Source organism: Ctenocephalides felis, unplaced genomic scaffold, assembly GCF_003426905.1.
Source record: "Ctenocephalides felis isolate EL2017-DRISC unplaced genomic scaffold, ASM342690v1 CF-g0.4_SCAFFOLD_01886, whole genome shotgun sequence".
Classification (NCBI taxonomy): Eukaryota; Metazoa; Arthropoda; class Insecta; order Siphonaptera; family Pulicidae; genus Ctenocephalides; species Ctenocephalides felis.
In genome coordinates, this window is record NW_020538040.1 from 165,246,690 (window position 1) to 165,264,552 (window position 17,863).

Sequence of the window (17,863 nt, forward strand, 5' to 3'; positions counted from 1 at the left end):
ATACCGCCGTAATTTTCTGACTACAAAATATACCCCAAAAATGTTTTCCTGTATACATGTTTGAATGTGATACTTGTCTTTAAAAAATCAAACATATAATTAAATGGTTAAATATGTTAGGCAAAGATGTATAGTATGGTTTAATTGTTCCAACATCCGATTTAATGTTAATCAGATTAATCATAGTTATTTGAATGTGGTGTGAATCTACTACTCGTAAACCGTGCGAGCTGTTCATGTTTTTAAATATTTGGAAGTGTTACAAAACATGCCAAACACTGCGAGATTAATAACAAATATGCGAAAAGAAACAAACGTTTCGAAAAGATCAAGGGACCAATTCTCGCATAAAATAGAAATGTTATGGTAATGCTATGTCACGGGTCTATATTCGTATGAATTGGTAAACAAACTGATACAAAACTACGTACTTGCTGTCAGGCGTTTTATACATAAAACCTAACTTTACGTACGTGTTATCAAAAAGACATCAGGAAATTCCACTTCATTGTTATTTGATGTTTGCTAAGGCGACCATGCGCTATAGTCCCGGATTTCACCTTGTGTCCTGGGTTTTTGTAAAAACATACATATTTGTCCCGGATTTAGCTAATTCATCCAAAGTTTAGGTTCTTATTGAACCTTCTTAATTACTCCACAATAAAATTACAAATACTCATCAAATATCTAAAGTGATATATTCGAGTATGCTTATATGAACATAGCGGGTATAAAATTTAAATACAATAAATCAGTCTTTCTCAAAGTGGGCGATATCGCCCCCTGGTGGGCGATATTGAACTCCAGGGGGCGATGAAAGGCCTCGCGAAAAATGTTGGTTGTTGTATTGTATTTACTTTACATTTTAAAGTTTACCAGAATTTGTATCCCAACGATTAATTGGTACTTTCAATGTTTGGTCGTGTTTCCATGGTATTTGAATGATTTTGATGCCATTTTATAGCTTTTTACCAAAAATTAATATACCAATTTTCAACTCACTTGGAGTTAAATACTAACATATCCCAAAAGCATTTACCGACTGTGTTGGAAATTTTTGCATTTTTAGGCCAATGAAAAACGGCATTAGGGAGATTAAATTTAAATACTTTTATTAAACACAATTGTAAAAAAAATATTTATTCTTCCGATCAATTAATATTGACAATGCATGCAAAGATAATCATTCTATAATAAACTGTTCCAAATTTCTTTCCATGACGTAATCTGATCGGAAAGTTTTATTAGCGGCAAGGGTATATGTTCTAATTGTTTAAAAAAGGGTCATTTACAATACAATTGCTTTAAAAGATATAGATGTAATACCTGTTCTCAAAAACATATACTCCATAAAGATAGACTAATTCACCAGGTATAGACAACCCCGCAATGATAGCGGTACATACAAATCTCCCGACGGGGGGGAGTGCACCTTTAACTACGGTAATTTTAATATTTAAAAATTTTTGCATATAATATCTGTAATATTATAAATTGAAACAGTCTAGAAAAGTAGAGTAGAGTGCAGAAGCATGTAAATTAGATCAAGATATTTCGCAAAGATAATAGTTGTTTTTATTCCTTTTTTTTGGTGACGGTAATTCTATATATACAGTTCACTAAATTAACTTTTAAAAGTGATTGCACCCAACATTTTTCGCGTAATTTTTAAAAAAAAAATGTCGCAAGCAAAAAAAAGATGCGTCAGTACAATGCAGAATATATTAAATATGGATTCATAGAAAATTCTGTAAACCCATGTATGCCTTTATGCCTTCTGTGTTCAAAAACATTTTCAAATGAAGCAATGAAGCCCTCAAGACTTCAAGATCATTGAATAGAATGCATCCGGATAAGAAGGATAAAATGTTGATTACTTTCGAAATCTGGAAAAGATGTATATTGCTCAGCCTAGTGTGTCAAAACTTTTTTCTGTAGCTGCTAAGCAGGACGATGACGGACTTCGAGCGTCATACAATATCTCTCGGTTAATTGCCCAAACAGGTAAACCACACACTATTGGAGAATCAATAATTTTGCCAGCAGTAAAAGAAGTTATAACTACTGTGCTACATAAACCAGCAGCAGATATATATTCGCAAAATTCCTTTGAGTAATAGTTCTGTGCAAAGACGAATTGATGAAATGGCTGAAAATATTGAAGAATTATTATGCAATCATTTGAAGTCTTGTAAATTTTCACTCCAATTGGATGAGTCTACTTTACCAAATAATGAAGCATTGTTGTTGACTTACGTGAGGTTCATTAAAGATGAAGAAGTATGCCAAGAACTTCTATTTGTTAGAAATTTAGAGACAGATCAAAAGGAGAAACCATATTCAAAACATTGGAAAAGTTTTTTGATGAGAAAGATATTCCATTGAAGAATATTATATCAGTTGCTACTGATGGTGCTCCAGCTATGAGGGGTTGTCAAAAAGGATTCATAGCCTACCTAAAAAATAAAATTCCCAATGTTCTTGCTGTGCATTGCGTGATACATCGACAGCATCTAGTTGCCAAAAACTTAAGTGAACGATTGCATCAAGCATTGCAACATGTCATCAGAGCTATTAATAAAATCCGACACAACTCTTTAAATGAGAGATTGTTCAATCAGCTGTGTACCGCTAATGATGAAGAATTCAACAGATTGTTATTTCACACAGAAGTGCGTTGGCTATCAAAAGGAAATTGTCTGACCCGTTTTTACAATCTCTTTGACTCCGTTGTTGAGTTTTTAGAAAATAAGGACACACAGTTGTGTAAAGACCTGATATCATCAAAAAATGATATAGCATATCTCACAGATCTTTATGCATTACTCAACAATATGAATCTACAACTTCAAGGCGATGGCTTAAATTTAATAAAAACAAAAAATATCATCGCTGCTTTTATAGCAAAACTGTTATTACATAAGAAAAATATTGGCAGACGGGAGTTTCATAATTTTCCAAATTTATCGGTATCGTGCAACGAAGACTTGCTCGTGTACTGCCAACATTTGGAAAATCTTCATGAAAATTTTATTGAAAGATTTCAAGATATTTTGAATTTGGAAATACCAGGCTGGGTATTAGACCCTTTTTCAAATGCAAATGTAGAAGCATCAGCCCAGCTAGAAGAAGAACTTATAGAATTAACAACAAATGAAGAGTTAAAAATCAAATTTAAAGATGGATACCAACAATTTTGGCTACAGAAGTCAATTCAGCACTTATATCCTGGCTTGTGGTTGGTTGTTCAAAAATTTTTACTAGCATTTCCATCGTCATATTTGTGTGAACGTGGATTTAGCACTGTGACAATGCTACTTACTAAAAACAGAAATCAGTTGCAAATTACCAAACGCGGTGACTTACGACTGTTTTTGAGTGCAATGGAACCTGATATTGACAAACTTGTAAAAAACCATCAAATTCATCCTTCTCATTAGAGTTTGAAAATAAAATTTTATATACTGTTTATATTAATTTGATTATAATATATAAAATATATGATTAATGTCATAAAGTTGCGTTTTATTTGCTTTCACTGGTAAAAATGTTCAATTTAGAATGTAAGGTTGCATCAACTAATATATCACACTATAACTATATTAATAAAAGTAATAAAAGAAACAGTTTTCAGAGATTGTATAAAAAATTTGGTAGGGGGGCGATACAAAAATTTTGATCTTCAAAGGGGGCGATGGAAGGAATAAGTTTGAGAAACGCTGCAATAAATGGTTGATATAGAAGGGTTAAAATAGCCTCTCCATTAATAATTTTGAACTTTTATTTTTATTTTTATAAAAATTAGCAAAAATTATAAAAACGAACTTTTTGACTGCCTGACACAAGTGCTAATTGTTACTAACAATAAGTTAATTATGAAGAAAGCCAGAGGCGTTATCGAGCCGGAACGCTCCGGAACCTCGCACCAGTACTTCTTTTTTGGACAGGAACGCGTTCCGGAACTAAAGATGATTTAATATAATTTAATTTCTGATAACAATTGGCTGACGTATTAGAAAAAAACATTATAAGAAATGCTCTTTTTCCAAATTTTCGGCAATTTTAATATGTAGAAATTATTAAAACAAGGGTTCTTAACCGAACCCGAACCGGAACGAACCGGCTTGTTTCTCCGAACCGTGGACCGGAGTTCGCAAAATTTTTTATCTGCTGAACTGGAACTCAAACCGAACTGAAACAAATACGAGAACTCATTTTTAAACCGGTTCTTTATTTTTGCGTTCTGGTAAAGAAATAGCATAACACCTTCAAAGAAAATTGAACAGAATTATATAAAAGGCTTAAAAGTGAGAGAACGTTTGTGCGTTTTGTAGGTTAGGTTTCATGTGTAAAACGGCTGATCGCCAAGCAATATCTTTTTGATAGTTTGTAACTTCTAACATACACGAAGATAGACCCGTAACATAGCATTACCATAACATTTCTATTTTATCCTAGAATTGATCCACAAGATCTTGACTCAATTGTCGCAGCACAAAATCAATCCCTTTACCATCGCTCGGTTTATCGTGTAGACATCTTTGTTCGACGTTAATGATAGATAGATATATTATATATTATAGTTTATCATAAACAAAAATTATACTATTTTATAAAAAAAGTAATAGCTTTTGAAAAAAATTAAGACTCTTAAAACAAAAACAAAAAAAAGTTGATCGGTGAATTTTGATAACAAAATCAATAATTGAATACGGTATTGTCATTTTCTGAAAATATTTAGCTGTGGAAACTAAATATTTATTAATGTTATTGTTCTTCGAAGTCGCCTAACTTCTATTGTTACGCAAATGACAATGAGATTATTTTCAAAGGCTAAACTAAACAATGAACATTGATCGTTGTAATAAAGATGTTATTATAATTAATACGATTATATAAAGCATGTTATCGAAACAGCAGACAAAATAATTTGCGTATCGTATCAAGTTCTTGGACATGCGAATTTTATCAAATCCCATACAATAGGAAATACAATATGTCCCGATCATATTTTCAATCTATTATCTTTTGTGAGAAATTAACAATTGAATATCTGATTTCAACTTGATATGAGCCGCCACTTATGATAGTTCTTCGAAACAAGAAAAAGATTAAATATGTATTAAATGTTTGCAAATTATCCTGATAAGTTAACTCATACAAATAAGACTGTATGCTGACATACGGCACATTTTTCCTTGCAAAAATTTGCGCTTTTTCTGGAAATTGATCACATCTAATGATGTGGAGACATATGAACGAATTTATTTTATCATATATAAATATAAAGTAATTAAATGATAAATATTTATGTATTTGTAACAATTTTATAGATATCTTATGCACTAAACCGTCCTGAATATACCCTATTCTTAAATGTAAAAATGCGTGCTCACATAAACACATTATATGTTATGGACATATGTTAACTTTACTCGGAAAATAAGTGTTTTTAAATAAATGTATAAGAACACATATACACATATTAAAAACTGTACTGGTATATTTCTTGGGTCAAATTATTTTTGCAAATTATTCTGCATTCTAGTCTATAGTACTTGAACACGTTAATCGATAATATCAGAAAAGTTATCACATGGGCGATGGTAACTACAGTACTAGATAATTTAGCTAAAAATGTATGCAAGAAACGTAATATATCAAAAAAAAATTGGCAAAATTTTTGAAAAAAAAACCTATTTTAATGTCACGCATATATGACTGACATAGCCCTATATTACAACTTTTTTTCTTCTACCAAATCGGGCATGTCAGTCATACATGTCCAACATGGCTGATGTGGTGATTAACGTGTTATTATTATAATTTTTTCTTGTTTGTGAAAAAATTGTATTCTACGACTATTTGGTTTGGTTTAGGTTTCCTGGATAAATTGGATTAGTGAAATAATAGTATCTAAATTGCTGTATTATTATGGATTTTAAATGAGTTTGAACAAATCCTAGTAAAGAAGATAATCCAGATCTCAAAAGTATTGAAAATCTTGATTTTTTTATTCGATGAGCAGAGTTCCAGCTGTTGTGCTGACTTCTTTTAATGACCAGGCTTTATGGCAACTCAAACGGTTGGCCTATCTTCATGATGAATTTATTATTACATTTTTTGTAATACTGAAGATTTTTTTGTAAATGCAGCAATACTGATTTAGAGCTTTTTTTACTTGGAAACACATCACTTTACTATCTAAATTTCCAAGTGAAGACTGGTGTCAGGACATCATGGTGTCTAAGGCGTTTGTCTAACCACAAACTTCTGATTTAAATCCCATTACTCTAACCACCAATTTACGAGAAAGCTCGAAAAAAATAAAATGAACCAAAAGCAAGCAACATAAAGAAGATGTTGTTGTGCTTAAACAAGATGATGTCCTAATCAAGAAAATTGGCTGTCCTCCTCGATATGTGTTGAATTTATTATTAAAATGTTTGTAATACTAAAGAATTTTGCATTGATGCAGCATAAGTGGGTTAGAGCTATTTTTACTTGGAAACCCACGACTTCACTGTCTATATTTTCAAGTAAACCTGGTGTCAGGGCATCATGGTGTCCAAGGTGGGTATATAACCTGGAACTTCTGATTTAAATCTAGTAGCTCTAACCAGTAATCTACGAGCGAGCTTCAAAAAATTAAAATAAACCAAAAACAAGCAAAATACAGAAGATGTTTCAGTTCTTAAAAAATGATGTTCTAATAAAGAACATTGGCTGCCCTTCTCGATATGATGTTTAATTTATTATTACCATTTTTGTAATACTAAAGAATTTTGCATTGAAGCAGCAAAACTGGGTAAAAGCTAAATTGGAATTACATTTCCAAGTGAAGGCTGGTGTCAGGACATCATGGTGTCCAAGGCGAGTATCTAACTTGGAACTTATAATTTAAATCCCATAGCTCTAACCTCGGGAAAGCTCGAAAAAAAAAATGAACCAAAACAAGCAAAACAAAGGAGATATTGTTGTTCTTAAAGAAGATGATGTTCTAATGAAGAACATTGGCTGTCCTCTTCGATAAGTGATTTCATCATTTTTTTTTGACAATTTTTGGCAACTTCGAATGTTGGTTTGATAAATAAAAAAATAAATCTCTATTATGTATTTCGTTTTGGTTCAGCATAAGTACGAAACATAAAATACCTTAATATGACCAATATAAGTTCAATACTCGTACATATCACAATTTTAGTCTTCACAATTGGACTTTTATCAAATGTGTATATGTGTTAGTATGTAATTTTTGTGTATATGTGTGCACATTCATTTTATGTATCATTACTGGTAATTGGATTAATATAATATGAATGAGTATTATTAAATTCGTCGGTACCATTCTAGCAAACGGCTGTTCTCCGTACAAGAAGTGCATCTATAGCTGCACAAAAGACCAATGTATTAATAGTTAAGAAAATTAGATATTCTTATGTGTATACACTTATTATAAATTAAATTAAATTAAGAAACAAAAAGCACTAGCACCTATGAGTATGGATATAAAATATATATGTATGTTATGAAAATAGATATATGATATATATAGAAAATGTATGGTATATTCTTAAATAGTACGTATTTCTTTTTGGGAGATTTTGGACACAACTCAAACAAATCTAAAAAACCTTTGAATTTAATTTTGGTTTTTATAAATTAAATTATATAAGAATTAACCTGTTAACTGTAACGCGCTCATCCTACTGTTCCCACAGTTTTGTGTCGTCAAAATCGAGCCATGACGAATATATTCGTTAAATATAGAGTAAGTTGCGCTGGTAAGATATTGGTCGAAAAATGTGTTTTTTTTACAAAATTGAAAATTTAATTACATTGGTTAACATAACTGTATGTTATAAAAGCATTCAATGAATTATCATACATTTAAAAGTAAAAATTCCAATTGGAGAGCTTTTCCACAAATAATTCTTTGTTCAATTTCACGATTGCATCGCTTTTGTTGATAAAAGTTTTGATATAATTTGTTTTCGCTAATTAGGCAGATTTAGTTAAAAACCAATACTTTCAATTCAATGATTTTTTTATTAGAAATCGATATTTTTGATACACCTTTTTGTTTTTGTATACAAAGTCATAGCACTTAATCTATATTGGAGCTAATTCTGTTTCCACAAATCTTTCTGTGGAGTGATCCAAACGTCCTAAAATATTATAGGAATACGAAAAGTAGTATAATTATGAAAATTCTTTAGTTTGGAACTAGTACTTTTAATACATGCTCCATATAGATATATTAGTGTATAGATATTGTACTGATCACCGTTGACGTGAACTCTTAAATTAAATGTATTTCTAGAACACGGGTTAGAATGAAAGGTGTTACATAATTTAAATTTAATTAATACAATAAAATGTACTAAATGATTGTTTAAAATATATCAAATGACAAACCATAGTTTTTGGTGAAAAGCAGAAATTATTATTTCGAAATAAACGGTTTATTTTTTTACCAAAATAGATAATTTTCAATTTTTATTAATGAAGTCGATTATTTATATATATCAGAAAGTTCATGTAACTTCTAGAAATTGTGAGTAAAAATGTAATTTAAATAAATAAATCCTAATCCTTTATTAATCAAGTATAGTATTTCCGCATTTCGTGATGTCCATGCAACTTGCCTTAACACTAGAAAGACGGACGAATTGAGTATACCTACATTGCCTGAAAACAGTCAAAATGACTGCGTCGTGAAAAAAATAAATAATGCGTTTAGAAATTTGTTTAAAATTAATTTTTAATATTTCATGTACTATTTACATTTATACAAATTATCTATGAGTGCTAAAAATAAAAAAATAGTACATCTAAAAAAAAGTTCATTATTTTTACAATTCATGCAAATATAATTTGAGATCTTTTTATTATGAGTACATTTTCCGGAAACATGTTTGTTGCAACTTTGACACGTATTATTAGTTTTATTATTATTACAAAGTCTTATTTGGCAAAATTTTCTTTTATTACTACTGGTATTTGCATGATGTCTGTGGTGGGTCATCATTTTTCTTTGATTTTTTGTGTTGATGTCGTGTAGTCCGCAGAAAGCTGATCTGCCAATTCAAACAAAAACTGTTCTCCAAGGATTTGTTTTCTTTGGATTTTTATTCTTGTCGCTTCTTTGTAAAGAATCCAGGCATTTATCGCAGCCAAATCCAAAATATTGAAAAATATTTGCAGGGGTCATCTACGTGAACTGGATTTCACGGTATATTTTCTTTACCTTTGATCTGTCATGTTTTCTTGCTGACCATAAATAAGTCAATTTCAAATTTTTGCCTCATAGGCCCCCACGAGCATATAAAATTCCAGTAAATGCACGTATTTCCGGTAACGATGTTGTCCAATCGTACCCCAAAATTCGACTGCCCTCTTCTTCTGTGCACTGTTTTATGTGTTTGATAATATAATTATCTATTATCAATGAAATGCACTGACAAGATCACCTGTAATAATATTCTTTTTTTGCAAAGCTCGTTGGCCCTTTCACACCCTTGAAAACACAGATGATGACCTTCCTGGAGTACCACCTTCGGCAATTTTGGTCCATACAGTACCATCGAGAGAGGTTTTCGTTTCTTGAATTCTTTCATCAGTTCCTGAGCCACTTAGCACCCTCCTGCATACACTGATGGCACTTTCATTTTCATCAATAGTGATCACCTTTATCGCTACCCTCAGAATTAGATGATTCACGTGGAATATAATCCGATTCATCTTCAGATGATTGTGCCCAATTTTCTGCATTTGATTCTATGTCGGAACACTCTTCACTTATGTTTGTTAGCTTTTGCAATAATTCACTTCTCTTCGACATTTTATTTATAAGTTCTAAAAAATCATCTGAACAACGCGTTATACTGAAAGTTACTACGTGAAAAAGACCGGTCTAATGTCAATACTTACCAAAATTTGGTTATTCTTATATAACAAATGCATTATCGCATATTGGAGATGAATGCACGCGAGGTAACGATTTGCAATACAATAACAAAGCCGTTTGTAATGTAAAATTTCTATAACAGTCAAAATGACTGTTTTCCGTCCATGCAGGCATAACATGTAAGAATATTGAAAATAAAAGTGAGATAAAGCAAATAATACGATTTATCTACGCATTTATATGTTGTATAAAAAGTCAAAAAAATTCACGAAGCTGCGACTTCAAATACATAGTTATTTTTATGTTTGAAAATGGAAAACAGTCAAAATGACTGCGTCCGTCTTTCTAGTGTTAAGGTAAAATGCCACTTACAACTTTTTATTTTATACATTAACAGCCTCAAAATATACCAATTATCCTATAATTTTAGAATATCTTTTATTTTTCTCAAAAATCGCAATTAAAAGAGCCAATTTTCGCTGATTTATATGCATGACGAGCATGTTCGTCATGCGTATAAAACGATAACCAATTGCTATTAAAATTGAAATTTTTGACAAAAACAAAATATTTTCTGGAATGTCAAGTTGTTCAGAATATTTTGATGCTAAGAATGTAGAAAATAAGTAGTTGTAAGTGGCATTTTACCTTAAGGCAAGTTGCATGAACATCTCGAAATATGGAAATAATTTACTTAATTCTTAATAAAAATTGAGATTTTGCTATTTTAAAAGTGTTTTCTACTGTTTATTTTGAAAATAGTTTTTTACTTCAATCATAAACTATTTTTTTATTCATTTCATTGAATTTCTATATATTCAATATTTTATTGAATTTAAACGTTTTTAGTTTAGTACGTATGTGATATATGCATTATATTAACAAAAAAACAACATGAAGTAACTTTTTTTTAATTTTATAAAATAAATCTATATTTTGCATCCAATATCTTAGCAGTGCAACTTACTTTGTGTTTGACGGATATACTCTTCATGGTCCCGATTGGGACGACATCAAACTGTGTTTACTATTGGATGTGAGCTACACAGTTATCTGGTTAATACACAAAGTTTTACCACTTCTCCATGACGAGAATACACGTCAATTACAGTTAACTGGCTCAAAAAATAAAAAAATAATGTTCAATTATTAATTGCTTTTGTTCTTACATTGTTTAGCATGAACAATGCAGATTAAGGAGGATTATTTGTCTGTTAAAACTTTCTTTTCAAATATCCTAAAATCAATTCAAATTCCAAATGTCATGAAAACTGTTGAAAAAATTGTCACCTCCAAAATGTTACATTTGGGTTGTGTCCATTGTTTTGCAAAAAGCAAGTTTTATAAATATAATTAATTCAATCATTCATGTTACATAAATTTTTAAAAATGAATGTATAACATACGTATATCATACGTTGTTTTTGCGAATAGACAATGCTAAGTGTCTATAAGTTGCAATTAAATATTAAAAAAGTGTTTGCAATAACATCATATAATAGTATTTAATTTATCCAAACGGTTTCAAATCATTTGTTTATTGTCTAATAATTTTTGCACAAAAGCATTCGCGCAATTATAGGAATGATGATACGATTGAAGAAAATATTTTCTAGATTAGTCAAATCAAATATCTATTATTTATTATTGTAGAATTTGATATCTAATTCGTTTTATTTTCTATAGCATGGCATTAATGGACGAAATTTTTATGTGCTATCATAATGTACAAAAATGCACAAACAAACAAATGATAGTATTGTTTAAAACGCTCTTCAGAAACAAGTGCTTGAATTGATTGATGGTATTGTTTTTGTTTAATACAGAAATTATTTATTTCACGCTTTAGAGAAATAATTAAATTTTGTTTGTTTATAAATGTTTGTAAATATGCATATAAATTCCTGCATTCCACTTTGAGATAAGTACGGAATTTAGCAATTACGAGTAATATCAACAAAAAACATCGGTTAATTAATCTATGTTTTTATAAAATTCTTTTTGGATAAAATTCCTATTAGTTTGACGGAAAAGATTAAAATTATTTATGACTCAATAAGTGAATAAGATGATTTATGAAAAAGGGCCTACATTTTTTATTAGGTTTTTTTTAATTTTAATTTTAGAGCTTTATTTTATTTTTTTTTTGGAATATATTAGTGTGGTCTTTAATATGGATATTTCCGAATTTGATTGCTCCCAGGGGCTCAAATGCTTCCACGTTTATTAAAGAAAAATCTCTAAAAGTTTTAGATCCTAATATTAACTTTAAAATAGTCCGCACTCCAACTAAAATTTCCCGGTTCTTCTTCCTAAGTAAATACTTATTTTATAAAATATATCATATTTTTGTTGTAAATTTTTTCTTTATGATCAAAATAAGCAAATACAATGTTATTCTCGAAATTTTGATTCACTTGTCGCTTAGTTATTAAATCCTAAAAAACAAATGGAATTTGATCCATGTTATTTTCATATGAAACTTTGATTGGAGTGCAGATTCTCTTAAAGTTAATATTAAGAGCTAAAAATTGCAGGAAATTATTTTTTATCAATTTGAAAGCATTTGAGCCCCTGGGATCAAGGAACTTCGACAACATCCATATTAATGACCACCCTAATGTATATATAATTATAAACATAAAAGTTTTTTATTCTGGCATCTATCCATTTATTATACGAATCGATAATTTTGTTTAAAAAAAATTAATACGTTATAAAACTAAGTTATGTATAAAAATTTTGATGAGTCTTTTATACGTTTCGAAAACCAATTTGACTCTTCTTCAGTGGATTTACATAACAAAATATAAAAAATAATGAATACCTGAAATTTATAAAATGTATATTAAATTATATATAATTTTAGATATATAAAAATGTTTGGTTAATTGTAACCAATATATTAAAAAAATAACAATATTAAAAATTTATATATGTGCAATTAAATATATGTACAAAACAATCATCAAAAAATAATAAATTACAAAAAAAATAATAAAAATAAGATAATATTTTTAAAAAGTTTCATTCACAGTAGAAGAGTCAAACTGGGATTCAAAATGTATAGGAAACTTGTTATATACATTGAAACTTTGATACATACCTTTGTTTTTTTTTAATAATTAATATATATATATTTCAATAATTTAAAGTATAAATAAAATGAGTAATATTATTATAAATTTAATTAAATCATTGAGCACAAAACATGAACAGAAAAATACGTGAGATTTATTATTAGTTCATTTAATTTTAAGGATTTTTTATATTTTTGTGATGAACAATTGTCACTGAAGACAAAAGTAACACTTCAAAATAAATGATTATTTATTATAATATATAATAAAAAATCTCAAAAGCAAATATTAAATTTCGTAATCGATTTTGCAAGAACTTTTGATAAGTTCGTACAATATTTTTAATCATACAATCAATGTTATTAATTTACTAATTTTATTTAACATTGTATCAAAAAGTATGATTACACAAAATCATTTATATTTTGAATTCAAGAATCTGCAAAAGCATCTCTGGAATACATTACAAATTCTAATTGCGATTAAATTGCATTATCGCTTACTTACATCACAATTTTATATAATGCATAATGCATAATGTCAGGAATCTTCAATCAATTCTTGTGATGCCAAATATAAATACATGGGTGAGAATTTTCTGTTCTAGAATAATAAATAAAATTACTAAATAATCAATAGATTCGTAAATGGCATGCGATGTATCAAGATGAATTGCGATTTCTTGGGACTTTGGTTGAAATTATTAATATAAGCAAATCGGGGTTTTGTATCCAAAAGGAGGTCCTATTTTTGTCGATATTCTGACAGTTTATTATAATTTTTAAATAATTAACGATAATGATATGAAATTTAAGCATGCGGAATATATTATAATATATTATATAATTTATATATTATAATATTATATTTAAATTTTTTTTATTTTTTCGAAATGCTCTTTTAAAAAACAATACGCATTGTTTCTCATGATAATCGTCACTCGTGTCGATAAATTTAAATATTAAAGGTACATTTCAAAAAAAAAATAATTAGGATATTATGAGCTTCTATGTGCAATATAGAGCTTTCGTAAAATTATGATTATTTTTTGGTTATTGTGGTTCATTTTCATTAATTTTGTTCATTTTAACTTTAGAACTGTAATCGTGAATAACATTTAAATTTATTTAATTTTTCGAAATGCTTTTTTAAAAAACAAGACGCTTTGCTTCTCATAAGACTCGCCACTTGTGTCGATAAATTTAAATATTAAAGATATATTTAAAAAAAAAATTAATTAGGAAATTATGAGTTTCTAAGTGCAACATAGAGCTTTGGTGAAATTATGACCATTTTCTAGTTATTGTAGTTAATTTTTATTACTTGGGTTCATTTTAATTTTGGAACGATAACCGTGAATAACATTTCTAGAACAACAGTAAAAACTAATAACATAATTGCTCCATGTTTCCAAGAATTAAGACTTTTTGTTTAACTATGAATCGGTCGACTTTGAGACCACCTCCTTTAAGGAAAATGTTCTAAAGTGTGTTGGCTAGTTTCATCAAAATCTGGCACATTTAATCATGATTGTAAAATGGTCAAATACTTGATAACTTTATTGTTGAAAATTTTGAGTAAAACAATAAAAATCTAAAAATGACAACCAAAGCTTCTAGGTTGCAATGGAATTTCTAATGGCTAAAATGGTATTTAGACAACTACAAAGTTGCCTTGAAATCCTTTGGATACAAAATTCACAAAAAATCAATTTAACGTGCACGATAAGGGTAAAATCTCCAAAATCATTTCAATACTTTCGTAAATACGTAAAATAATTTGAAAACATAACATAAGTTACACTTTCTTTCACAATTTTCATTTCTAACTTTAATATTAAGCTATAATTATTAATATAAACATTACTTCCTGCCCTATAGGCATACAAATTACTTTTTGCCAAAAACAATCACATCATTTATATAATATACAACTAGTTAGAGGTAAAATTTAGAAGGGCACTCAATACAAAGTAATATTACAGTAACAGAAAAATAGAGTAAAAATCACTCATCAAATCATGGAATCATAAATCACAAAATTTACTCTATTATATTGTTTGTGCTGTCAAATATTCATTTTTTGTATGATTTATCAAAATAGAAAAATAGATACTTAAGTTCTAATTTTTATTCTCCAAATAAGTTTCTGCTTAGCGTCCCTCATGCGGCAGTTCCATATTTTTGTCAATTTTTACAAATAGGGTAATATTTTTTTAAATTACTAAGTTATTGAAATTTTATACATGATTGCTTGTTAGTGCAAAAATTTTAGATGTTGTAAAAATATTGAAGTATTTTATTAATTTTTTTTTTGACAATTTTGGCCTTTTCGTAAGGAAGACTCGGGAGATTCATAACGCTTCTAATAATTTTTTTTTTCAATTTGAGTTTTCCAAATTCAGACTATTTTTTTTTCTTTAATATGAACTGCAACAGAAACTTTAAAGTTCTTAATATAACTTCTTATCAAATGGCAAATTACCTACCTACAACTAGAATTATTCATATCCGCAGGCTCAAATTAATTTTACCTATCTCATCATTAAATACATGTTTTTGAATATAATTTTAGTATCTAATATTTCTAAAATTAATATAATATCATCTGAATAGACAATTTTCTATTATTATTTTTTATGGTTATTGCAATGTGCTCAAATAGTGTTAATATACTAAACTAATTAAAAAAATCCTTTGTACTGTTGATTGGAGAAAACACTTCTAGTTACTAGTTTATGTAAAATGCAAAAGTATGAATGTAAATTAATAATATTTAGAATGTGCTAAGGATGTGTAGCCTAAATTATATTTTTGCTTATACTCGTATATATTTATAGATGATATATGGTCTAAGAGAAACTATTTTCTCACTATAAAGAGCTTTGCATTAATTTTTTTGGGACTTTTGCGTTTTTATGTGTAAAAATGTAGATACACAATATAAAATATATTATTTATATCAATTCAAAAAAACTGTTAAACTTAAACATATTTGAGGGTAATGATATTGGTTATATTGTAGCCAATATTTTTTCTACAATCTTACTTCGTGTTTTGTAATTTTACCTTATGTATATTGCAATTTATTCATCGATTAATATTTTGATATATTTTCTAGCAATATGAATAAACAAGCAATCATTATATTTTTTAGTATAATACTATAAATATTTTTAAAAAATTCCATGTTACATTCCCATATAAATTTATTTACTAGGCTCGTTAGCTATAAGTCCATACGTTAATGTTGCATAGTATGAATTAATCAGTATCTTATAAATTATTATAAATATTAAAATGCACCACATTGTTTATATGAATTATAATATTTAATCTAAGGACCATGATGCTTTAGTATTATATCAACAGCCTACAACTGAAATTACTGGGACTTGAATAAGTATGTCTACTTTATAAACATCTTTTACTAAAACAAAGCTTTATTTAACAATATGTGATAATTACCAAATGTAATGTAATTGATGTAACTAAAATTAGTTTTGCTTAGTACTTAGTTTTAGTGTGGGTATGGTAGAATCAGATATATATTATTGTTTATGATGATAGTTTCTATGTTAATGTTGGGCACATTTAAATATGAAATTAATGGTAAGCCAATTATTTCATAAGGTAATAGGTATGGTTAAATGCTGATAGTTTAGGTATCGATTAAGAAATGTTTTTGGTTTTCATAATTTCAAGTTCTATATATTTAAATTTGTTTCTCTTTGGTTTAAGCTTCCTAAAATTTATGTTGGTTTTGGTCATTTATACTTGTTTAATTATGGTTTTGGTGATTTTATCATTTTTATCATTGAAATCATAAAGCCTAAAAACAACGACCTCAAGGTGTAATAGATGCTTAGAGAGCACCCAAAACAATATTCTGTATATATATATATATATATATATATATATATATATATATATATGTGTATATATATATATGTGTATATATATATATACATATATATATATGTGTATATATATATATATATATATATATATATATATATATATATATTGGGTAGTACTGCCCTAAAGCAAGTCTATAAGTTGAGTTAAACTCCAACTCGATTCAGGGAAGAATATTGTGCAAGATTTCCTATTGCCATTTCCCAACGCAGTACCCAAAATGGGCTATTTGCAATTGGAAATATATTTTTGATCTATATTTTCAAGAGAAAATTGATATCACTACTGCATGATACCAGGTTATCCAAAGCGGGGGTTCGAACTCATAACCGTGTCTACTTAACCATTACCCCATGGTTCAATACACCTTCAATTATTTATTTATTTATTTGTTTTTGTTTGTTTCTTGATTCATCAATATGCAATTGAATAACAAAAAAAATGAAGTGGGTTCTTATTCGCAACGTTTCGGAACTAGTTACGTTCCATCATCAGGCTTTTTGTCAACAACAAAATATGTACAAGAAATAGTTAACAATATGGTACACGACATTTATTAGCAAACTTATGTACATTTTTTTATTTAAAAAATGTTAAAATTGAGCAGCGAAAATTGTTCACCTGTGAATCTAATCTAGAAAAACATATTACTATTTTTTTTTCAAAAAACTTTAAACTTAAGTTTACTTTTTAAAAATTCAAGTAATTAAACTTAAGTTTACTTCTTAAGAATTCAAGTAAATAAAATAATTTAATATATGCAGAATACACACACTTTATCATTAAATTATAGAGTTACGAAAACAATATTAAATTACAATTAAGTGAATTTTAAAGAAGTAAAGATACAAGTTTTTTAATGTGTATTTATATCTTTCAGGTAAATATTATTTGCTTCTCAATTCTTACATTCATTAACCTTGTTTGCTATGAGAGTCTCTTCCAGAGAAACGACA

General features: G+C 28.2%; 1 pseudogene; it reads left to right on the forward strand.

Moving 5' to 3' along the window:
* Positions 1 to 3,440, forward strand: part of LOC113376190 — an 87,677-nt pseudogene extending 84,237 nt beyond the window's left edge.
* The last annotated feature ends 14,423 nt before the right edge of the window (positions 3,441 to 17,863 follow it).